At 44.0% G+C, this 24,828-nt stretch overlaps 1 protein-coding gene across 8 annotated transcripts in view; it reads left to right on the top strand.

The window, feature by feature from the left end:
• Positions 1-24,828, top strand: part of NEO1 (neogenin 1) — a 553,761-nt gene that overhangs the window by 66,554 nt on the left and 462,379 nt on the right. The window lies entirely within an intron of this gene.

Raw genomic sequence — 24,828 nt, forward strand, 5'->3', positions numbered from 1 at the left:
AGAGAGGACTCTGCCCCCCCCCCCAGCTCTCTCTCCCCCTGCAGCAGCACCTGGGCTATGGGGGTGGGGTGGGGAGAGGCGCCTCTTCTCTAGCTGCAGCAGGTCCGTGCCAGGGCTGGGGGAGGGGCGCCTCTCCCCTGGCCGCGACAAGTCCAGGGCAGGTCCATGTTGGGGGTGAAGCATCTATCCCTGCTGCAGCCCTGAGCCCCTATGCAGTGCTTAATAGGCAGCTGCGTGGCCGTGCAGCTTAGAGGGAACTTAGGTCACGACAAGTTTAACACAAACAATTCCTCTTTCTCATGATCTTACACTTTTTGGTAACACACTTTGGGGCTATTGCTCATGCCAATGTCCAATTTCAGTTTCAAACCATTGTTTACTTGGGCCCAGTGTAGATCTATATTAGTACTACTGTGGAACCCACTTAACAGGGATGAAATGTATCACTTGCTGTAGTGGTAGTAGACCTCCAAAACAACTTAGTTCTGGATATTCCCTCGGAGTGAGCCCAAACACTGTGACTCTATTAGTAATCTTTAGGGAAGAAGCTTTGCATCCATCTTCACTGCAGAGGATGTGGGGGAGATACCCACATCAGAGCAATACTTCTGGGAGACAGATTTGAAGTACTGTCCCAAACTGATGTGTCAATAGAAGAGGTGGTTCTAGAACAAACTGATACATTAAATGTAATAAGTCACCAGGACCAGATTGGATTCACCCAGGAGTTCTGAAGGAACTAAGTATGAAATTGCAGTGCTACTAACTGTGGTATGTAACCTATTACTGAAACAAGGCACTATACCAGGTGACTGAAAGGTAGCTAATGTAACATACTTTATTTTAAAAAAAAAAAGTGTGTGCGTGCGTGCGTGCTCCAGAGGTGATTCTGACAATTTGCAAGCCTAACTTCAGTACTGGGCAAATTGGTAGAAACTATAGTAAAGAACAGAATTAACAGACATGGATGAACATAATACGTTGAGGAAGAGCCAACACAGCTTTTGTAAAGGGAAATGATGCCTCACCAGTCTGTCAAAATTCTTTGAGGGTGTCAACAAGCATGTCGACAAAGGTAATCAAGTAGATGTAGTATACTTGGATTTTCAGAAAGCCTTTGACAAGGTCCCTCACCAAAGGGTCTTAGGGAAACTAAGTAGCCATGGGATCATAGGGAAAGTTTTCTCATAGGATAGTAACTGGTTAAAAGATAGAAAACAAAGGGTAGGAATAAATGTTCAGTTTTCACAATGGAGAGAGGTAAATAGCAGGATCCCCTAAGGATCTGTACTGGGATCAGTGCTATTCAGTGTATTATTATTCATAAATGATCTGGAAACGGATGTGAACAGTGACGTTGCAAAGTTTGCAGATAATAAAAAATTATTGAAGATACTTAAGTCCAAAGCTGACTGAAAAGTTACAGGGAGAGATCACAAAACTTGGTGACTGGTCAACAAAATGGTAGATGGCATAGTAATGTACATTGCAAAAAATAACCCCAAATATACATATATAATGATGGTTCAAAATGAGCTGTTACCACTCAAGAAAAAAATCTGGAATCACTGGCTTGTTCTCTGAAAACTTGAGCTCAATGCGCAGCAACGGTTGAAAAGGCTAACAGAATATTAGGAACTATCAGTAAAGGGATAGATAATAAGATAGAAAATATCATAATGCCACTATATAAATCCATGGTGCACCAGGCCTTGAATACTGTTCTATTCTGGTCACCCCATCTCAAAAAGCATATAGTGAAACTGGAAAAGGTTCAGAGACAGGCAACAAATATGATCAAGGGTATGGAATGGCTTCCATATGAGGCGAGACTAAAAAAATTAGCATTGTTCAGTTTAGCAAAGAGACAAGGAGATGATAGAGGTCTATAAAATCATGAATAGTTTGGAAAAAGTAAACAGGGAAGTGTTATTTACTCATTCCAAAATATAAAAATCAAGGGTCACCAAGGAAGCAAGTAGGCAGCTGATTTAATACAAACAAGAGGAAGTACTTTTTCACACTATGCACAACAAATCTGTGGATCTCATTACCATAGGACGTTTTGATGGCTAAAAGTATAACTGGGTTAAAAAAAGAACTGAATAAGTTCATGGAGGATATGTCCTACAATGACTATTAGCCACAGTGGTCAAGGATGCGATCCCATGCTCAAGGTGACCCTAAATCTCTGACAGAAGCCTGGAGTGTAAGACATGGGTAGATCACTTCATAATTGCCCTGTTGTGTATACTCTCCCTGAAGTCCCTGGTATTGGCCAGAGATAGGATACTGTGCTAATGGACCATTGTTCCGGCCCAGTATGGAAGTTCTTATGTTCTTCAGAAGAATTGCACATAAGTAACTTCTGTTGTCATCTGTGTTTCACTGATTTTGAGCTAGCTCATGTGACTGAAAGGTAAGATCTTGTATGGGATTGATGTCCTTTATGAAATGAGTTGGACATCTTAGTTCAGTTTTAGTGAACAGATGTGCACATAATCACTACAGAAAAAATTGGCACTAATTGTGTCCCTTGTTGCCATTCTTGGTAGAGGCCAAAGACCACGGAGAATGGACCACACTCTCACTTCTAAGGGTAGTTCCTTTATATCAGGGTTATGGGTTGGCAGGGACGTTTTGCTTGCATTATTACTGTCTGTGCTGTATTTGTTCTGTGAACAGGGTTTCATTCTCAATTGTTGTCCAATTAGTATTCTTTAATGAGTCCTAATTCACATTTGAAGAAATAGCTTAAAGTAGCATTTAAGCATAATGTATATAGGTACCATACAAAATATGTAATAAAACAAAATTATCTGTTTCGAAGTTCTTTTAGTTTCCTTTAAAATGCAAGTAAAACATTAACAATTGGGTAAACTAAACTAATCTTGATCTAGCATTTTAAGTAAAAAAAAACCCCAAAACCATGATGGCTCTTAAAGTGGTGATTTCCATGAGACGTTAATTGGAAAAATCTGATAGCATAGCATTTTAAAATTTCATAATTTAAATCATCCCTGGAGTTTTATTAACTTAGTCTTCCTCCTGTGTGCATTAGGAAGGTGACTTTGAAGTGGAAGTATGAATTTTGACATCCACCCTCTATTGCAAGTTTCCTGGGTGTTTAAGCATTTTGTTATAATGGCAGTCTGTTCACTGTGCTTTCCTTATATTGCTGCATATGGAAGTCACACTTTTATGTGCTAGAATGGTGAGTGTTATTACCTTAAACATTATAGAATCTTGTAGACAAATGTGGGGGTGATAAAATCAGGGGTTATGGTGAATTAGTGCATTAAACCCTGTGATGTGAACTATTTTGCCTTAGTTTCTACAGATTAAGTAATTATCTAGTTCATAACAAAAAGGGTTTAATTTCTAGTAGAATCCTTAAACTGAAGGCCTGATGCATTGACTTGCTGAATTTATTAACACACCTTGCATAGGGACTTGGATTTTTTTATATGTTACAACAAAATTATTGTTAATAAGCAACAGAAGATGTTGGTTAAGGCTGTGATTTTGACAAGAGCCATGACAGTCAAACTAAGGCTCCATAGTTGGGTATTAATGGAAAAGCGCACACACACACACACACACACACACACACACACACACACACACACACACACACACACAGTATTAATAGGATGTATTAGAGAGTAATAGAACACCCCATATGCTATCACTACAATTGAAATTTCACCATAAGGAGATGGAAACTTTATCTAAAAAATATTTTTTGTTCTTTTAATATTCCTGTAGTGACTGTCAGTGGCATTAGCCAGAATGTAACAAAAGTTTAATTCTTTGTGTTCTGTATGTAGGCTGAAAGGAGGGTGAAAGGTCCCAAAAATAGGAATAATGTGCTACTGTCTTAATGGAAAAAGAAAATGGTCTAACACTTACTCTCCATTTAAACAGAAATATATTTAAAGCTAAAATACCTTGGTAATGACAGTTGAAAAATATGGAGGACTGTGCTAAATATTTACATTTTACATTTAATATCCATATAAATCACTGTTTCAGTAGCACCCAGCCTCAGTTGTTGTGCAGGTTGGATGGTGAATGAGTTAAGGAATCATTAGACTCCTGCCTCATTTACTGCAAAAGTTGAATGATCTGTAGTCAGGGCCGGATTAAATTTTTGTGGGCCCAGCTTCAAATGTATTTGTGGGGCCCCTCATAGGGAACAATTGTAAAAAACAGGAGATTGGCACAGGAATTGTCTTTGATACAGCACATTTGTGCACAGGTTTTATTTACGATATTTACAAGTTTAAATTGCAGATGGAGGTGACTACCATGCTCCCTGGCCTCTGCATTCGAATAATGGTGGGGCCAGGGCAGCTGCATGCGCAGCACCCTCTCACTAGTGCTGTCCCTGGCCTGGCAGGGGCCCGAGAGCCCAGGGAGGAGGCGGGGGCTGCGCTGTCTGTGCGCAGGTGCCATGGGCTAGTCCAGCTGTCTGTGCAGCAGCCAGAAACCCCTGACCTGGGCCTGGGCACCACCTCCCACTCCCCCAGCTATGCCAAGTGATATGAGCTGCTGCAGGGAGCAGAGCTGGACACACTACCATGCCTCCTGCTTGCTGGCTGCCTCTGCCTGCTCTGCTCAGGGCAGACAGCTGCTGTTCCCCACCCCCCCCGACTCCCCCCCGACCCAGGATCATGGGCTCCTTCCCAAGTATAAACCTGGTACTGTGTGTAACGAGTGAGACAAGTAGTCTGATGCACCCTCCCTTATTCATTGTGGGAATTGGATGGTGTGTAGTGAATGAAGGAGAGGACTGAGCAGATAACAAATACATATTGAACATATGCCTTGTTCACTGCGCATCATCCAACCTCCACGCTTCATGAGCTGGGAATTTTGTGAATAATTAGTATGTAAATATATGGCGAAAGAATCAGTGCATATGCACAAGGAAGAAGAGTTAAATTTGTATGGGCAACTTGAACTTTGATAGTTGTCTCCCTCTTAAATAGGGCTGGCCAGAAAACAAGAATTCTGTTTTGCCAGAAATGTCAAGTCTTCAGTATTTGATTTTGTTCCACATCTAGACAAAAACCAGGGTGGATAAAAATCAAGATCCATTATAGCTCAAAAATACCTCATCATGGAATAGGGATTACAAATTCTAATTCTATAGTATGAGGCAATATATTCCTGTAATGTTTAAGAAACATTTTGTAAATGATTTCCTTTAGTTCATGGATTAGGGACCCAATCTTATGGGGTTCCAGGGGCTTCTGTATAGATTATTTAGGTTTAATCTTTCTATCTCCCCAGTGGGACTCAGTGCTCAGTCTGGAAGATACCACCAGAGATGCTTAGTTTTGTAGTTCTCAAACTGGATTTGTGTCTCCAGAGATATGCTTGTTAACAGCAAAAATGTTTTAAAATATATAGCGGTGAGAAATAATAGACCTCAACCCTGTTGTCCCTCTACAAATTTGTTTACAGAGTTAATCCCTTACCTCTCTCTAAAAGTGCAAAGTTTCAAAAAGTTCAATGAATAGAAGATTGTTGGGGGTGGAATAGATCTGGACAAGGAGAAGTATGGAGATAAATGTGAGAGGGGAGGAACAGGCGGTAGAAACGAAAGTGAAACTATTTGAGCAGCATATTCCAGAAGTCTTGAGGTCTTTCTGAGTGTAGCCTTCATTGATTTGAAATCTACCATACCAATGTTTTCCCCAGGGATTGAAATTAGGGGGGATGAGGACTGATGAGGGTTGAGACCATGAGGGCAAAGATGGGCTGTATGGCACCACAGTAAAAACTGAAAAAAGTTTCCCAACCATTTTATTAGATTTAACTTGTCTTTTAAAATCATCACAAACATTAAAGTTGCATTAAACTCAAGCTTATTATGAAGCAGTACATCTACATCCTTCTTGGTTTCTTGCACTCTTTGGTGTCTTCTTGTGTGTCTGCCACTTCCAGTCCTTCATGATATGCTCATGATCAGGCAGAAGGCGACTTCTTTCAGAACACAAAATTTTATTCAATGAGGAAAAAGAATGCTTAACTGTAGCTGTTGTGACTGGGAGTAGCAAGAGATGAATTCCTACTTCTTTCATCCCAGGAAACATAGCACAAAGATTTGGTTGAACCACTAGTGATGATAAAGAAGTTTGAAGTTATATCATAGGATGAACAAATGAAGATTTTCCATTTTGTGTTCAAAATTCTCTATTCTGTCCTGATCACATGGTAGCCCCATTGCTGATAGTGCCTCACTCCACTCAACTGTCAGTGTTTTATAAGCAGGCATCTGTAAAAGCTACGTGTAGGTTGAGTAGAATCCAGAAATCTATATTGTAGATTTGTTAGAATTAAGTCTGTACTTTTTCAGATGGCTTAACAAACACTTCTTGTCCCCTTCACTTAAGGAGTCAATATAAGTACCTTTATTAGTCAACTTCTGGACTGAAGTCTTTGCTTCTTCCAGTACATTTTCAATGGATAGCTCTCTGATTGATCCAAATGTAGCTTCTATTGCTGGACAAAGATCTACTACTGTTGTAGCAGATGCCTGGATGACATTATTTAATGACACAAAGCGGTTTCAACAGTAGACTTACAAGAGAGAGAATGGTGATAGTCTTCTCTAAACTTAGTAACAAAAGTAGTCCACCAGCCTCACTACTCAGATCTGGCCTATCTTGTTGGATACTTTCCAAAGCCAGTAATAACAGTTGCAGTACTTTTAAGACAACAGCCAAGAATCGCTCATGAGAAAACCAGCAGGCTTTTCCAGGTTGGACTAATTTGAACTTCAATCCCGGTGTATCTTCTATTTGTTTTCCCCGATGTCCAGTCCTTTTGGACTGTTGCTGAAAAAAGAGAGTATAAAAAGCCATTAAATGTATGGCTTTTTAATGTCTTTTGAAGATTCTGCAGCTTGTACTAGCACTAGCTGGATTAGATGGCTTCTGCAGTGTGTATAGGAGAGATTAGGATTATACTTTTCTCTGAGCAAAGTTTGTACTCCAGTATATCTTCCAGAGAATTTTGTAGCTCCATCAAATGCACAAGCAACCATCCGTCTGGGGTTCAATTTACAAGCATTTAACTCCTCTAAGATGTCATAGATGCAGTTGATGCATCTACTGGCCTACCACGGACATCAAGATAATGTACACACTGACTTAATACTTGATGCCTCTTTGCATTGGTGCATTCATCAGCCATGTATGCACCCATTTTGAGTATGGTGAGAGACTTCTTCACTTTTTCAACTGCTGAGTCTTTCACTGTTGCACCCCATGACTCTAGCGAGTCAGCTGAGTTTTTTCAGAAAGATAGCGAGCATTTGCCAGTCTTGTTCGAAACCAGTGTCCAACTTCAGGATTAACAAGTAACAATGCACTTCACATTGACCTCCAGTTTGTAGTGTGTGGTATCTCTTGCTTAAATAGAAAGTATGATGCAACAGCAAACTGAACTGTGTCTCCAGCATTCTTAACAGCCTCATTAAGTTAATCTAAAATTGTCATTGACAGTGATGGGCTTATAAGGCTTTCTGCATGTTGATGCAGTCCAGAGACATGGTGTTTTTTGGCCTTTTCATATAGGTTGCCAGTATTGGCTTAGCTGATCAGTCTGGCAAACCAACCTCCTCTACTTTTACTATATAAATCCATGATATGCCCACATCTTGAATACTGCATGCCGTTCTGGTCATCCCATCTAAAAAAAAAATGTATTGGAATTGGAAAAGGTACAGAGAAGGGCAACAAAAATGATTAGGGGTGTGGAGCAAATTCCATATGAGGAGAGATTAAAAAGGCTGGTACTTTTCAGCTTGGAAAAGAGATGACTAGGAGGGGATATGCTAGAGGCTTATAAAATCTTGACTGGTGTGGAGAAAATTAATAAGGAAGTTTTATTTTTCCCCTTCACTTGACACAAGAACCAGGGAGTCACCCAATGAAATTAATAGGCAACAAGTTTAAAACAAACAAAAGGAAGTATTTCTTCACACAGTCACCCATGGAACTTTTTGACAGGGATGTTGTGAAGGCCAAAATTATACGAGTTCAAAAAAGAACTAGATACGTTCATGGAGGTTAGGTCAATCAATGGCTATTAGCCAGGATAGGCAGGGATGCAACACCATGCTCTGAGTGTCCCTAGCCTCTGTTCGCCAGAAGCTGGGTATGGGTGACAGGGGATGGATTATTCCATGATTCCCTGTTCTGTTCATTCCCTCTGAAGCACCTGGAATAGTCACTGTCAGAAGACAGGATACTGGGATATTGGTCTGACCCAATATGACTGTTCTTACATAAAAATTTATTATTATATACAAAAGTTTAGTACAGAAACTCCCCAAGATAATGATCTCTTGAGATAGCAGTGGTGTGAGAGAACAAGCTTGGCAAATAATGCGTTTTAAAAATCTTGGCCTACTAGGGAAACAATTGATACATCAGGAAATGCACACACAGCAGAATACTTACAAGAAGTAGCAGTAAAAGCTATAACACACTGTGGGGAAAAAAATTCAAATGTCTAGTACGCAGCTTGGTCACAGACAATGCTGCAATGTATCCAAGATGAGAAGAAATTATTTAGAAGAAAGTGAAGAGTCCCAAGCTAACAACTTACAGTTGCAGTGCACATTTGATGCACCTCCTAGCCAAAGACTTCAGTGTTCCAGAAATAAAGGCTAATGTTGAAATTGCAAAATATTTCCATAACAGCCACTTTTCAGCAGCTGCTCTGAAAAAAGTGGGAGGAACCAAGCTCACTCTCTCACAAGACATGCGATGGAACTCAGTAGTGGACTGTTTTGAGCACTATATCAAGAACTGGCCTAATCAGATGACAGTTTGTGAACAAAATCATGAAAAAATAGATGGCATTGTCACAGCCAAAGTTCTCAACATTGGGCTTAAGAGAAATGTTGAACACATGCTGATTACCCTGAAGCCTATTTCTGTAGCCTTGAACAAAATGCAGGGAAATAGCATTGAAATTTGGAAGGAACTTAAAAGAGAAATATTCAATGACAGAGTTAAATTACAAGCATTTAAAAAAAACCCGAATGGGACAAGCACTATCTCCAGCTCATTTTCGTGCAAATATTCTCAATACTCAGTACCAGGATCAAACCTTAACTGCTGAAGAAGAGGAGTTGGCTATGACATGAACATCCAGCAATCATCCCTCCATAATGCCAACTATCATAAACTTCAGAGCTAAGGGTGAACCATTCAAGAAATATATGTTTGTTGATGATGTTTTAAAGAGAGTCACACCAGTGAACTGGTGGAAGTCACTGAAGCATGTGGATTCAGAGCCTGTTAAAGTGATGATCTCCCTTTTAACAGCAGTAGCAGTAGCTGTAGAAAGAATATTTTCTTTCTTTGGACTATTTCATTCCAAATTGAGAAATCATTTGGGACCTGAAAAGGCAAGAAAGCTTGTTTTTCTTGCCCAGATTATGAACAAACAGGAAAATGAAGGTGAAGACGACTGAGTTAGCTGCAGAAGCCAATATTTTAAGTTTCTCATGTTGACCTGGCTGACATAGTTGATTTAATTTTTGTTTTGTTTTTTAAATATTTAATGTAACTATTTTAATTAAAAACAATTTTAACAAAAACAAACCTGATTTTAAAAAACTTGAAAGTTTAACTAAATTCAAAAATTCATATGCTTGTTTTGTTAAAATATTATGTTTGCTGTTGAAGAAAGAAATCTAGAATATATAACGTTGTTGTTTTAGTTAAATAAAACAATTTAAATGTCTGTCTGGGGGTGATCTTCTCCTAATACAGCATGGCAAGAAAATCCTCCAAATATTAATGATTAACCTGTTGAATTGGAGATAGTTCACCTTCCAATGACTTCATAAATATCTGCTTCAGTTACCTTTGGTAAATGAAATAACCAAACAAGCATTCATTTTTCTGATATAGCTGTAAAACTAATCTGAAAAGTTTTCAAAATAAATCACTTAAAAATATATAGTGTGTATTTTCTAAAAATGAAACCTACGGTCTATCTATGGGTTATGAAGAATTTGTATTAAGGTTATAACAATCACCAAATGCATTTTTATGTAGAAATCGAGATTAAACCGAATCTTCCTGACTAGTGATTTAAATCATGATTTAAATTGAAATCACATCCATCCCAAGAAAAAGCAAGACCTTTTAAAAATGTTTTTTGTGAAAACCAGAATGTGCATGAGCAAGGCTGACTCTAGATTAGCGAATACTGTGTTGGTTAGGGTACTCAGTTAGGAAGTGGGATGCCTGGGTTCAAGTCCCTGCTCTGCCTTTATTGCCATAACCAGCAACATTAACCTACTGTATAATAATATATAATATTGGCTGTTTACCTTCCTGACAAATTTTGTCAAAACTGATGTGTTTCTGCTAAGTTTTGTTTTTGGCAAATTGGCATTTTCTGATTTAAAAAATTTAGAAAAAAAATGACCATTTGAAGCACTAATGTTCTCTTAATATAGTTTTTTTTGTATGTAATAGTAATCTTCAATATTTTTCTCACCCATATGAGTTCTGACTGTACAGAGCAGTTGGATCATATGGCAGGGTTTGGAGTCCTTACATAGTTTTCACATTGGTTCTGATTCATATGTTCAGAATGGGATAATAACACAGTGCTAGAGACTTGTAAGCCCAGTTAGGCTCTGAGAGAATACAGCAAGCCCTCCAGGAACAATTTTTTGGTAACCAGAGGGGGGAATGCGTATGTGTAGGTAGGTTTTCACGGCCATTGGTGAAAGGATTGGGATTTACTCCAGTTGGGGTTTTTTCTTATTATAAATTGTTTTGTGCATCTATCCCTTGTGAATAAAGCCTTGAGGAAGAGACTTTGCTGAGTGATTTTTTTTTTACTGCTTAACTAGCAGATTTCTGTCTTCCATTTTGGACTGTGCATAGACTAATCACTAACCAAGTTCCATTTTTAAAATCCATATTTTGTGTGTGTGTGGAACATAAGAATGGCGATACTGGATCAGACCAAAGGTCCATCTAGCCCAGTATCCTGTCTGCGGCAGTGGCCAATGCCAGGTGCCCCAAAGGGAGTGAACCCAACAGGTAATGATCAAGTGATCTCTCTCCTGCCCTCTGACAAACAGAGGCTAAGGACACCATTCCTTACCCATCCTGGCTAATAGCCATTAATGGACTTAACCTCTATGAATTTATCTAGTTCTCTTTTAAATGGATAAACTGTGTTTGGACTAGTTACTTATACACTTTATTAAATGCAAATTTAGTTGTTTTAAGAAGAAAAACGCCTCTGTTTGGAGACATTTACAAATTCAAGTCTGGAGTAATTTTTATATCAATTAAGCTCCCTTAGGGTTCGTCTACACTACAAGACTATTTCGAATCTACTTAATTCGAATTTGTGGAATCGACCTTATGAAGTCGAATTTGTGTATCCACACTAAATACACTAATTCGACTGTCTGAGTCCACAGTAACGGGGCCAGCGTCGACTTTGGAAGCGGTGCACTGTGGGAACCTATCCCACAGTTCCCGCACTCCCCGCTGCCCATTGGAATGCTGGGTAGAGCCCCCAATGCCTGCTGGGGGAAAAAATGTGTCGAGGGTGGTTTTGGGTAACTGTCATCATTGAACCGTCAATCACGCCCGCCCTCCCTCCCTCCCTCCCTGAAAGCGCCTGCGGGCAATCTGTTCGTGCACTTTTCTGCTCAGTGACAGCGCGGGCGCCACAGCACTTTGAGCACGGATCCCGCTGCAGTTATGGCCGTTGTCAACTCCTCGCACCTTATCGTCCACCTCTTCCACAGTCAGCTGCTGAGAAATAGGGCTACTTTTCAATGGTGCTGCGAGCACTGGTGGACCATGGGGGACGTTTTACCAACATCAACGTCGGGTGGCCAGGCAAAGTTCATGACGTGCTTGTTTTCAGGCACTCTGGTCTGTTTAGACGCCTGCAGGAAGGTAGTTTCTTCCCGGACCACAAAATAAGTCTTGGGGATGTGCAGATGCCTATAGTGATCGTCGGGGACCCAGCCTACCCGCTAATGCCCTGGCTTGTGAAGCTCTGTGCAGGCGCCTTGCACAGCGACAAGGAACTCTTCAAGTAGCAGTGAGCAGCGTGACCTGTGACTGTTCAGTTTCTTTACAGAGAAGCTGAAGCTGCCCCTGTTTCTTTACCAAGTTACTGTTGACTAGCATCTGCAGTTACATACCCCGCCCACCCCGCTTCCCCAACTTCCAACACACGTATAAAAATAAAATACATGTTCCACTGTAACTTTACAAAGGTTTCTTTATTGATGACTTTGCGTTACAGGGTTGAAACTGGGACACGGACTGTGCTGGGTAGGGTGTGCGGTGATGTAAAGACCGCCTGTAAACTCGAGGAATGACAGGCTCCTGCTCCCAGAGCGGTCTGCAGTGCCGGACTGGATGTTTCAACGGAGCCTGCCATCCCTCCTTTTTGGGACTCTGTGTGCGTGGGCTATGTGGCCTTTTGGCGGGGGAGGACGAATACAGATTCCTCTGCTGCGTGGCTCTGTGGTCCAGGACAGGGACCGTTGCATGAGATCTGTAACCCCTTTCCCCCGCTACAAAGTCACGTACCCCCCCACCCACACAGAACCTGCAAACCACCTCCCATACCGACCAGGGTGCGTACTGACTGCAGTGTGTGTGTGACCTGCTGCTGATCCTGCCCCCATGTCTGTACCCTGTACCCCATGTCACGCCACCTCTCCTCCCGTTCGCTGTGTGAGCGCTGGTACAGAGAGAGGGTCTCCCTCCACTGGCTCTGCTGGTCCGCCTCGTCTCGGGAGCACCCCCTAACTTCAGCGAACATCTCGTCCCCTGTCTTTTTATTTCGCCGCCTAATCTTTGCCAGCCTCTGTGAGGGGGATGCTGTGGCAGGTCTGGAGACAGTCGAAGCTGTGTGATGGGAAAAAGGGAGTGAATTCCTTGCAAAGATAAATTTTGGCGAACAATGAACACAGTGTAGTCTGTCTCTGTGAATTCTGGGTTGAGATCCCAGTGCCTGATGGGGCAAAAACCATTTTCGCGGGTGGTTCTGGGTAAATGTCGTCAGTCATCCCTTCCTCCGGGAAAGCTACAGCAGACAATCATTTCAAGCCCGTTTTCCCTGGATTGCCCTGGCAGACGCCACAGCGTGGAAACCATGGAGCCTATTTTGCCTTTTGTGCCTGTCACCGTATGTGTACTAGATGCCGCTGACAGAGGCGGTCCAGCAGCGCTACACAGCAGCATGCTTTTGCTTTTGCATGATAGCAGAGATGGTTACCAGCCATACTGTACCATCTACCATACCATAAATTGGTAATAAGATGGGCATGGTTACCAGTCCTTTTGCACTGCGCCATTTGCTGCTGTCATAAGTGCCCCTGGCTGCTCTTAGCCAGGGGCGCAAAAGCCAAAATTGGGAATGACTCCCTGAGTCAATCCCTCCTTTTTGGTATCTAAAAATAGAATCAGTCCTGCCTAGAATATGGGCAAGTGTACTGGAGAACCACTGTATCATAGAACCAGAGAGCACAGCTGCTCTGTGTCAGATCCTGCATAGATTATGAGCTGAATGCTATTCACAGGGGGTGCTCCTGCAACAACCCCACCTGTTCATTCCATTCTTCCCCAGCCTTCCTGGGCTACCATAGCATTGTCCCCCCACTTGTGTGATGAAGTAATAAAGAATGCAGGAATAAGACACAGTGACTTGTTAGTGAGAAATGAGTGGAAGGCAGCCTCCAGTTGCTATGATAGTCCAGATAGGACATTAAGGAGTGTGGAGGAGAGGAGCCCAGCATCCTGCTGCTAGTCCAGGGGCAATTGAATCTTTTCTTTACACATGAAGGGTGGGGGCTGATGAAGCTCAGCCCCCTGTTGCTATGATGAGGACGGTTACCAGCCATACTGCACCATCTACCAGGAAAAATTAGGGCCAGGCGCCCTTGATTGACCTCACTGATGCTAGTACGCATGGTTACCAGTCCTTTTGCACTGCCCCATGTGCCAGTAGGCTGATGATGAGGACGGATACCAGCCATATTGCACCATCAGCCATCCATAGCGTGGGGGGAGTGAGGATGTCGGTGTTCAATGCTGCACCATCGCATCTATCTTCAGCATTCAGTAAAGATACGGTGACATGTAAAAGAGTCAACAGAGGATTGTTTTCCCTTTCACTTCTGGGGGTGGGGGTGGGGGGTGCGTAAATTGCCGAGCTATGCCCTGACCCACCGCGGACACTGTGTTTGACCCTAGAAGCATTTGGAGCTCAGCCAAGAATGCAAATGCTTTTCGGAGACAGCAGGAACTGTGGGATACCTTGCATCCTCAGTCCCCCCTCCCTCCATGAGCGTCCATTTGATTCTTTGGCTTTCCGTTACGCTCGTCACGCAGCAGCGTGCTGAGTCTGTGCTATGCCGTCTGTCCGGAGATTTTTGAAAAATACTCTGGACCAGGCGTAACATTACAGTAATTCCCCTAATTAGATGCAGGAGTCTCCGAGCGAGATCACCCTGAGGACGGTCACTGAAGGAGATAGAGAGCGCATGCTGCGTGAAAGCCAGCACAAACCAGGGCCCTATGCAGCCGTGCTCGGGGAGGCAATGCTCCCTGAGTACCTCATGAAAGCCTCGCGCGGAAAAGTGTGCTGCCACGGAGCACCCAATAAGGCAGCTCTCCCCAGGAACCTCCTGCGGAGGCTTTTCAATTACCTCCAGGAGAGCTTCGTGGAGATCTCCCAGGAGGATTTCTGTTCTATCCCCATATATAGAGAGCCCTCCTTTTCACATACTTGAGATTCCTGTTATATTAAGAATAAAAGTTTACATGGTTAAAGCACTTACTGAGTGATCCTTCCCCTGATTCAGGGTCCGGGTTAACGGCCGGGGACGGTTGGTAGGGGATCTCCGTGACGGTGATGAAGAGATCCTGGCTGTCGGGGAAACCAGCGTTGTAAGCGCTGTCGCCTGCCTCGTCCTCCACAAACCCTTCCTCATCTTCCCCGTCCGCGAACATCGCCGAGGAACTGGCCGTTGACACTGTCCCATCGTCAGAGTCCACGGTCACTGGTGGGGCAGTGGTGGCAGGCTCCGTAGCGTCCGTTTGCCGCTTTGATTTTTTGGTAGCCTTGTCTGGGGTCCTTGATTTTCACGCGGCGCTGCGTGGCATCCCGGCTGTATCCTCTGTCTCTCATGGCTTTGGAGACCTTCTCGTACGTCTTTCCATTCCGTTTTTTGGAGCGCAGCTCCGAAAGCACAAACTCCTCGCCCCACACACCGATCAGATCCAAGAGTTCCCGGTCAGTCTATGCTGGGCCCCTCTTTCTATTCAGAGATTACATGAACTCCTCTGCTGGAGAGCTCTGCATCGCTGCCAGTGCTGCTGAGCTCGCCCCGATGTCCAACCACGAAATGAGATTCTAACTGTCCAGACAGGAAAAGGAATTCAAATTTTCCCGGGACTTTTCCTGTGTGGCTGGTCAGAGCATCCAAGCTCGGACTGCTGTCCAGAGCGTCAACAGAGTGGTGCAGTGTGGGATAGCTCCCGGAGCTAGTAAGTTCGATTTGCATCCACACCTAGCCTAATTCGACATAGCCATGTCGAATTTAGCGCTACTCCCCTCTTCGGGGTGGAGTACCGAATTCGAACTAAAGAGCCCTCTAGGTCGAATTAAACGGCTTCCTGGTGTGGACGGGTGCACGGTTAATTCGAATTAACGCTGCTAAATTCGAATTAAAGTCCTAGTGTAGACCAGGCCTTAGAGAGACATGAAAGGAAAGAATATTAATTATAGTGGTGAGAATAGTTCCACTGATACTTTGATTATGAAGTCAAGGAAGACTTTAGATGTACAGTCTCATGATTTTAAAAATAAAAATCTGTTGAAATTTCAGAGGAATACTAGATATGTTAAACTATGCTATGATTATGAATGTTTATAATTTACACCTTGTCTGACTTCTCTAATGAAACTTTGTCATTGACATTGTAGAGCTCAAATTTGCTTCAGATGAAAAGAACCTTTCTGTTAGCAGTGTCCAGTAACGCATTTTTAATCTTCATGGTTGAATCAAAATCCTCCAATGCAGTAAAGCAGGCTCATTTATTACAATATACCACTGAGTTTAGGGTTGGCTGCACCTAAGAATTCAATGCCAATATTAGTGATTTTTGGTTGGGATTTTCAGAAGTGCCTAAGTGATGAGCACAAATCCCATAGAGAGTTAAATACCTGTCTGACATTTCCAATTCTAATTATATTCATGAGTCCCTTGATTTTTAGGATCTGTGGCTTGTGGACAAACTTCTGTAGCGAGCAATTTTCTGGTTTTATCAGGCTAATCTAATACATAACTACACATAGAATCACAATATACTGGATCCCATGCTTGACCCATCACTCCCTTTAAAAAAAAAGAAAAAAAAAAGCAAAAATCAAGTGAGAGTAGTAGAAGTGCTGATAACTATTTTTTTTAGCAGTGTTGCTGTCTGATATTAGAATCTTAACATGTTGTTTTCCTAAAATGTCTTCATTTGGAGTGCAACCAGCAAATAAAGTGCAGAATAGGGGAACAGAATAGTTCCAAAGAGTAAGAAAAGCAGTTAACAGGTTAAATGTTCTTTAAGCAATTTCACATGTCCATTCTACTGTAGGTATGTGCATGCCTCGTGCACAGTTGAAGACTTTTTCCCTCAGCAATGCAGGTATAAAGGGCAGCGTGGCTCCTGCCTCCCTTCTGTTCCTTCCTACCACCAGTGACAGTTGGAGCTGTGATCCTTGTATTTGCCAGTCTTCCCTCTTTTTAATGTGTATATTAGTACCTATAGTGGTAGTTTTTAGTCTATTATGTTTGTACATAGTCGATATAAGAGTAAGGTTACAGTAGTTTTTTCTAGAGTGGGGTCACCAGTTCCTGTTTAGGTACCGGGCTCGGTATTGCACGAATGCCTTGCTCTCTTGGCTTCAAGGCCTGTCCTGCCTCTCATGTAACAAGTTTATGGCAGTGAGCAACCCACACCCAGCTGCCTTAACTGTCTGGGAGAGGTGCTTGTGATTGACAAATGTCACATTTGTATAGGGTTCAAATCTCAATCAGAGAAGGACAGAGGTGCCAGACATATATTGCCTTTATATAAATCTATGGTATGCCCACATCTTGAATACTGTGTGCAGATCTAGTCGACCCATCTCAAAAAAGATATATTGGAATTGGAAAAGGCACAGAAAAGGGCAACAAAAATGATTAGGGGAATGGAACAGCTTCCATATGACTTTTTCAGCTTGAAAAATAGACGCCTGGAAGGTGTGGGGGGGAATATAATAGAAGTCTATAAAATCATGACTGATATGGAGAAAGTAAATAATGAAGTTTTATTTACTCCTTCTCATAATGCAAGAACTAGAGGTCACCAAATGAAATTAATAGGCAACTGGTTTAAAACAAACAAATGGAAGTATTTCTTCACACAGTGCACTGTCAACCTGTGTAACTCTTTGCCAGAAGATGGTGTGAAGGCCAACAAGGTTAAAAAAAGAACTAGATAAGTTCATGGAGGATAGGTCCATCAATGGCTATTAGCCAGAATGGGCAGACATGGTGTCCCTAGCCTCTGTTTGCCAGAAGCTGGGAATGGGCGACGGGGGTTGGATCACTTGATTATTACTTGTCCTGTTCATTCCCTCTGAAGCACCTGGCATTGGCCACTGTCAGAAGACAGGTTACTGGGCTAGATGGACCTTTGGTCTGACCCAGTATGGCTGTTCTTATGTTCTTGTGTCTCAAGTACCTGTTTATGGAGTCTGTGCTTCGCCCGCCATTGGAACATTCCCACTCGGAATGGGTACTGAGCACGTCTGAATTGATTAGTAGTGCTCCCTCAATGACTGAGTCAAGAGTCAGATCCTTGTCGCCAGTACAGAAGAAGAGACAGTGTAAGTGTAATCATCAGATTTTGAAGGCACTGAGTGGAGGCAAGGACTTGGATGTGCACTTAAAGAAAAGATACCCCCAGACACAGTCCATAAGGCACTAGGGATTGCTGACTCCACAGCTCAGGAAGGGTCCATTGAGCCCAATACCTGATGGGTCCGTGCACAGTGGTGCTGCAGAGTCAGGAGCCTTTTCTGGTACCATCTATGCCTAAGGCTTTTAAGGCTGCCTGAGAGTTGCTGAACTTGTTGGTGCCAGTGTACCCTACATTTTAGGACTCCTGCATGGTACCAGCATTGTAAATACACACTCCTGTGGTCTTAGCTTCAGCCTCAGAGCTCTGTTTGGTACCGGTGTCTGCTACAGTGGCTGCACCTCTCCATATGGTTTCATCTAGGGAGAAGCCAGCAATGATCTGGCTGGTACCACCATCTCCAGACTTAGTCAATCTCCCTAGTACCGATGGAATCAGTTCTCCTGTGATCTGAGGAAGTGGACTCCAAGGTCAGATCATGTGTGTCTTGACCTGAGCGTGCCCAGCAGCTCCAGTGGGGTGCCTGCCCACCGTACTACTGGCCGCATCCTCAGCACCCTCAGGACCAATGCTCCCTTTGTGCCCTTCTGCATTGGCTAAGTGACATGAGCTGCTGCAGCAGGGTCATAGTCTTTCCTTTCCCAGTACTGGTACCGTGCAGGGGAATTGCAAGCACAATTCCCCTGTGGAGGAATTGGAGGAGGGACTTCCTCAACACTTAACCTCCTTTTCTTCATTGCTTGATGAGGTGGTAGTGACAGAGTCTACTTCTCCCCCTCCTGATGATTTCAGAGCTCATCAAGACTTGTTGATGAGGGTGTCTGCAGCTGTGGATATCCAGCCAAAAGGCATGCAGGAAAGATTTTACAGGTGTATAGACATTTTATCCTCTGTGGGACCCTTTAAGGTGGCTCTCCCTATTAATGAGGCTATCCTGGAACCTGGTAGGGTTTTATGGCAGACCCCATCTTCCTTGCCTCCCACTGCTAAAAGGGTGGCGAAAAGATACTATGTCCCTTCACATGTTGCCAGAAGTTGGGAGTGGGTGACAAGGGATGGATCATTTGATGATTACTTGTTCTGTTCATTCCCTCTGTAGCACCTGACATTGGTCACTGTTGGAAGACAGGATACTGGGTTGGATGGACCTTTGGTCTGACCCAGTATGGCCAGTCTTGTGTTCTTACAGGGGTTTGAGCACTTCTATAAACACCCTTCTCCAGGATCCCTGCTAGTTGCTGTTGCAAACAAAAAAGAGAGGCAGGGACAGAGGGCATCCGGTCTTAAAGGAAAAAAAGCAAAAAAACCCACCTAGATCTGTTTGGTGGGAAGATTTATTCCACAGGAGGCGTACAGTTTAGGATTATGAACCAACAGGCTCTGCTGGGTCAACACAGTTTTAGCCTGTGGGATAATATCGAGAAGTTTTAAAGGAAAGCTTCTGCACAATGCAGAGCAGGAGCCTATGGTCGAGGAGGACATATTACTTGCTAAAATAACATTTCAGGCAAGCCTACATGCAGTAGACTCTGTGGCTTGAGCTATGGTTTCTGCCATCACTGTGCGGTGTTCATCTTAGCTGCAGTTGTCATGCCTTCTGCTGGAGGTGCAGCCAATCATTCAGGGCCCCTCACTCTTCTGATAAGATGGATGAGAGGCTCCTTAATCTTAAGGATTCAAGGGCAACCCTTAAGAGTCTGGGAATTTATACACCAGTGACAAAAAGATAACTGTTCTGCCTACAGCAGTCCGAATGCTTTCAGCCCTTCATGCCTAATACCCACGACTTGTCCAGAAAGAAGGGAAGAAGTTGCAAGAGATGCCCTCCTCCTCCCCACTCTTCTGCAGCTGCTAGTTCATCTAGTCAAACTGTCTCCTCCTAAATAATCATTTTGACCTGTTGGTCAAGAACAGTTTACCACTTCCCTGAGTAGCATCCTTCCCACCCCAATTTTTGCAAACTGCCTGTCCCACTTCTGAAGTGGTTGGTCCCATATCACCATGGATCAGTGGGTGCTAAGCACAGGGGAACTGGTATACACCCTTCAATTTATTTTTATCCCCTCTTCCTACCCTCTTGCCCATCCCTCTTCAGGAACCACTCTCATGAGATTGTGCTGCTGCAGGAGGTCTCTCCTGCTCATGGGGGCCATACAGGAAGTTCCCATGTTATTCAGAGGAAAGGGATTTTATTTCTGGTCCTTCCAAATCCTGAAGGTTGGGGGGTGATGGGGAGGGGTTGTCAGGCTTATTTTATATCTAAGGTAGCTAAACAAGTTCCTAAAGAAAACAAAATTCTGGATGGTTACCCTAGTGCAGGGGTCAGCAACCTACGGCATGCGTGCCAAACACGGCATACAAGCTGATTTTGAGTGGCACGCTGCTGCGGTCCCGGCTCTCAGCCCCCCCCTCCTCCCCCGCCCACCACTCTCCCCTGTGGGGGCAGGAGGCAAAAGCTTGGTCCTGCGGAAGCCAAGCTTCCCCCCTCCCCCGCTTCTTCCCCCAGCATGGTGCTTTCCTGCCCCATCCCCTCTCCTTCCCTGCACCAATCAGCTGATCCCCCTTGCGAGGGGGAGTTGGGAGAGTGGCAGCGTGCTCACAGCTCTATAGAGGAGGCAGAGAGAGGTAGGGACAGGGCCTTGGGGAAGGGGGTGGAACAGGGCATATTCCTTCCAGCCCCCTGCCATGAGCCGCTCAGGGCAGGGGGCTGGGAGCACCCCTACGTGCCGAGCACCCCAGCCCTCTACTGACCCCCCCACACACCCAGCCTTCTTCCCTGCACCCCCCACACCCTCTGCCCTGCACCCTGACCCCCAATGCCCTCTGCTCTGACCCCTGAACCCCCCCACACCCAGCCTTCTTCCCTACACCCCCACTGCCCTCTGCCCTGACTCCTGAACCCCCCCACACCCAGCCTTCTGCCCTGCACCCCCATACCCCCACTGCACTATGCCCTGACCCCTGAACCCCCCCACTCCCCGACTGGCCTCTGCCCTGCACTCCCACAGCCCCCATCGTTCTGCCCTGAACCCCCCCCCACACCCAGCCTTCTGCCTTACACCCCCAGCCCTCTGCCCTGACCCCTGAACCCCCCCACACCCAGCCTTCTGCCCTGGCTCCTGAACCCCTCCCCCAGGTCTGGGGTCCCGGCCGTAGGCCCCGCTCAGCCCACTGCCGGCCTAGGTGAACAGAACCCCAGGCTGGCAGCGAGATGAGCAGGCTGGCGGCGTAAGATCAGCATTTTAATTTTAAATGAAGCTTCTTAAACATTTTGAAAACCTTGGTTACTTTACATACAACAATAGTTTAGTTATATAATATAGACTTATAGAAAGAGACCTTCTAAAAATGTTAAAATGTATTACTGGCACGTGAAACCTTAAATTAGAGTGAATAAATGAAGACTTGGCACACCACTTCTGAAAGGTTGCTGACCCCTGCCCTTGTGTCTATTATCCCTTCCTTAGATCCTGGTATGTTGCTCTCAACTTAGGACACTTATATTCATAGATCATAAAATATCAGAATTGGAAGGGACCTCAGAAGGTCATCTACTCCAACCCCCTGCCCAAAGCAGGACCAATCCCCAGACAGATTTTTACCCCAGCTCCCTAAATGGCCCCCTCAAGGATTGAACTCACAACCATGGTTTTAGTAGGCCAATGCTCAAACCACTGAGCTATCCCTCTCTTCATATGGCAATTCACCAGAGCCACTGAAAGTTTCTCAAATTCTTGGTCAACAAATCTCTCTACCAAGTCACAGTATTGTCTTTTGGCCTGTCAGCAGCCTCTCATATATTCACGAAATGCATGACTGTAGTAGTGGCATTCCTGTGAAGGTTGGGAGTCCATGTATTCCCTGACCTAGATGACTGGCTAGTAAAGAGGCCAGTCCCTGTCTCAGGTGCTCTCCAGCATAGCTACTATCCAGTCCTCTTTAAGTGCTAGGGCACTTAATACAGAGAAATCTATTGATTCCTGTTTTAAAAAATAGAATTTATTGGGGCAGTCCTTGACTCTACAAAGGCCAGGGCTTTCCTGCTGGAGCTGAGGTTCCAAACAATGCAGGTCATTGCTCTAGATCTAAAGGTCCTCCTTGTCACTATGATTTGAAGCTGCCTCAAACTTCTAGGACACATGGCAGTGTGTACTTATGTGGTGCAGCATGCCAGATTGCACTTCAGAGAACTACAGGATTGGCTAACTTTGGTGTATTTACTGGCCATTGTCATATACACATGGTGGTTCAAGTATGTACTCAGGTTTTGTCTTGCCTGAACTGGTGGGTAGAATCTTGCAAATGTTTGTGAGGAAGTTCCCTTTGCCTTATAACAGATACACTCTCTAATCACAGATGAAGTGGATCTGGGTTGGGGAGCTCACTTAGGTCCCCTTCAAGATCAGGGCCTTTGGTCTAATTCTCCACATAAATATGAGGGAATTTTGGGCCATCCATTTGGCTTGCACAGCATTCCTTCCACATATCAAGGGTTGGACCTTGTTGTTGCTCACAGACAATACAGCAGCCATGTTCTATGTAAACAAACATAGGGAGGGGCTGGTCGACCAAGTTATGCCAGGAGGCAAGCCTCCCTTGGAATTTCTGCATTGTCAGTTCCATCAGCCTCAAAGCTGCTTACCTTCCAGAAGTTCAGAACACTCTCTGGCAGCCCATAGGTCATTCACAGGTCACCACCACAAGTGGTCTCTTTTCCCTGATGTGTCCAGATCCAATTTTTCAGTGGTGGGGTACTCCCTAAGTTGACTTGTGTACAACAAGAGCAAACAGTAGTCATGTTTATTCCTTAGTGGGGAGCAGCCCACTTTCACTGACATGCTTTCTTTCTACCCTAGTCAGAAGGCCTGCTGTATGCCTTCCCTCTAGTTCTGCTCCTACCCAAAGTGTTGTCCAAAGTCAGGAAAGATTCTGAACACCGTATTCTAATAACCCCAAGATGGCCCCATCAATAATGGTTTTCAGTTCTACTAGCCCTGTCAGTCAGATCTCCACTGTCTCTCCCGAGAGAAGTGGATGTGATCTCCCAGGACCATGGCTGTCGTCATCATCTTAACTTCAGGCTCCCCATCTGACAGCGTGGATGCTTCAGGCTGACAATCTCAGAAGGAGATTGCTCTAAGGGAATGCAGGAAATTTTGCTCAATAGTAGAGAGCATTCAACTGGGTCTACTTATCTTGCCAAATGGAAGAGATTCTCCATTTGGTCCATGCAAAGAAATGTCTCCTCAATCTCCATTTATCGTACCTTGGACTATCTCTTGTTTCAGAAACAACAAGGGTTAGCTCCTAATTCCATCAGAGTCCCTCTGGTGGCTATCTCAGTTTTCCACCCTCCTGTGGATAACTGATCAATTTTTTTCAAACTCTGTGTCTATCAGGTTTCTAAAGGGATTGCACAGATTATACCTACAGGTACATAGCCCAGTTACACAGTAGAGCTTAAATTTAGTTCTAGCAAAGTTGACTGGTCCCCCATTTGAGCTGCTAGCGACTTGTTCCCTGTTACATTTGTCTACGAAGGTAGCTTTCTTGGTTGCTATAACTTCAGCCAGGAGGGTAGGGGAGCTGCAAGCTTTAGTATGGAAGCCTCCTTATACAATCTTCTTTGGGGACAAGGTTTTTCTTTGACTTCACCCAAAATTCCTGACTAAAGCGGTGTCAGTTTTTTACATTAATCAAGCAATTTATTTACCATTTTTCTTTCTAAAGCCTCATTTGAGTAAATGGGAAGAAAAGCTCCATGCTGTGAATGTTAGAAGAGCTTTGGCTTTTTACCTAAATCAAACTAGGCCATTCAGATCTTCATCTCAGCTCATTGTTGCGGTTTCAGACAAGAGTAAAGGGCCACCCATTATCCACTCAGAGGACCTTTTCCTGGATTTCCATCTGTGAAGGCTGATTTCCCCACTCTGGCACTTAGAGTGCAGAAGTTGGGGGCCGGCAAGAATTCTAAAAATTAATATTGGCCACTCCAGGCTTACATTAAACTCCCAAGGTTACAGCTTTTCTCTGACCTTGGATTGGTTGATGCTGCCACCACCCAAGTGCAGAACCCCTCTGAGAGCCTAGGAAGGCACACTTGGGAATTCCTTCCTGTGGGGTACCCTCAAGCCCTTTCACCACCCAGCACTCAGGCTATTGCTAGATTTTAAAAGAGCAACTACAAAGATTAAGCACCAAGAATAGCTTTCTTGATGTCCAACTTAAAGGTTACAAGCAAAACAAAAGCACCTGGGTTTAGCACAGAGGAATCCACAAGCCATAAAGAAATAAAAGGGATAAACCTAATCACGTCTTCCTAGACATTTCCTGATCTACTTATATAATGGTTTTAAATGAGTAGTTTCTAGGTATGATACTGATGATTTTTTCATACCTGGCCCAAGCTTCTTACAACATTACTTTGTCCTGTCCTTCTCTCCTGGAGAACAACCACAGACAGACAAAAGGGGAGTCCTGTTTCAATTTTAAAAAGTTCTAGCCTTCCCGTTGGTTCTTTTGGCCAGGTGCCCACTCACTTCCTTTTACCTATGCATAGCAGTGAGACTTTTTAACCCTTTACAGGTAGAGCAATTAGAGAACAGTTACTAAGAGGGATTTTATAGCTACTGACTGGCTGGCTACCCCCCCCTTCCCTTTCATGTATCACACTGGCTGTATTTGTTTATGCTACCAATTGGCTGATATTGCATCTCCATGTAAAGTGGTAGCTCATTCAATCAGGTCACAGACAGATTCTGTGGCTTTTCTGCCCATCCTAGATATTTGTAAGGTAGCAACCAGGTTCATAGAATCATAGAATTTGAGGGTTGGAAGGGAC

Source organism: Mauremys mutica, chromosome 11, assembly GCF_020497125.1.
Source record: "Mauremys mutica isolate MM-2020 ecotype Southern chromosome 11, ASM2049712v1, whole genome shotgun sequence".
NCBI lineage: Eukaryota > Metazoa > Chordata > Testudines > Geoemydidae > Mauremys > Mauremys mutica.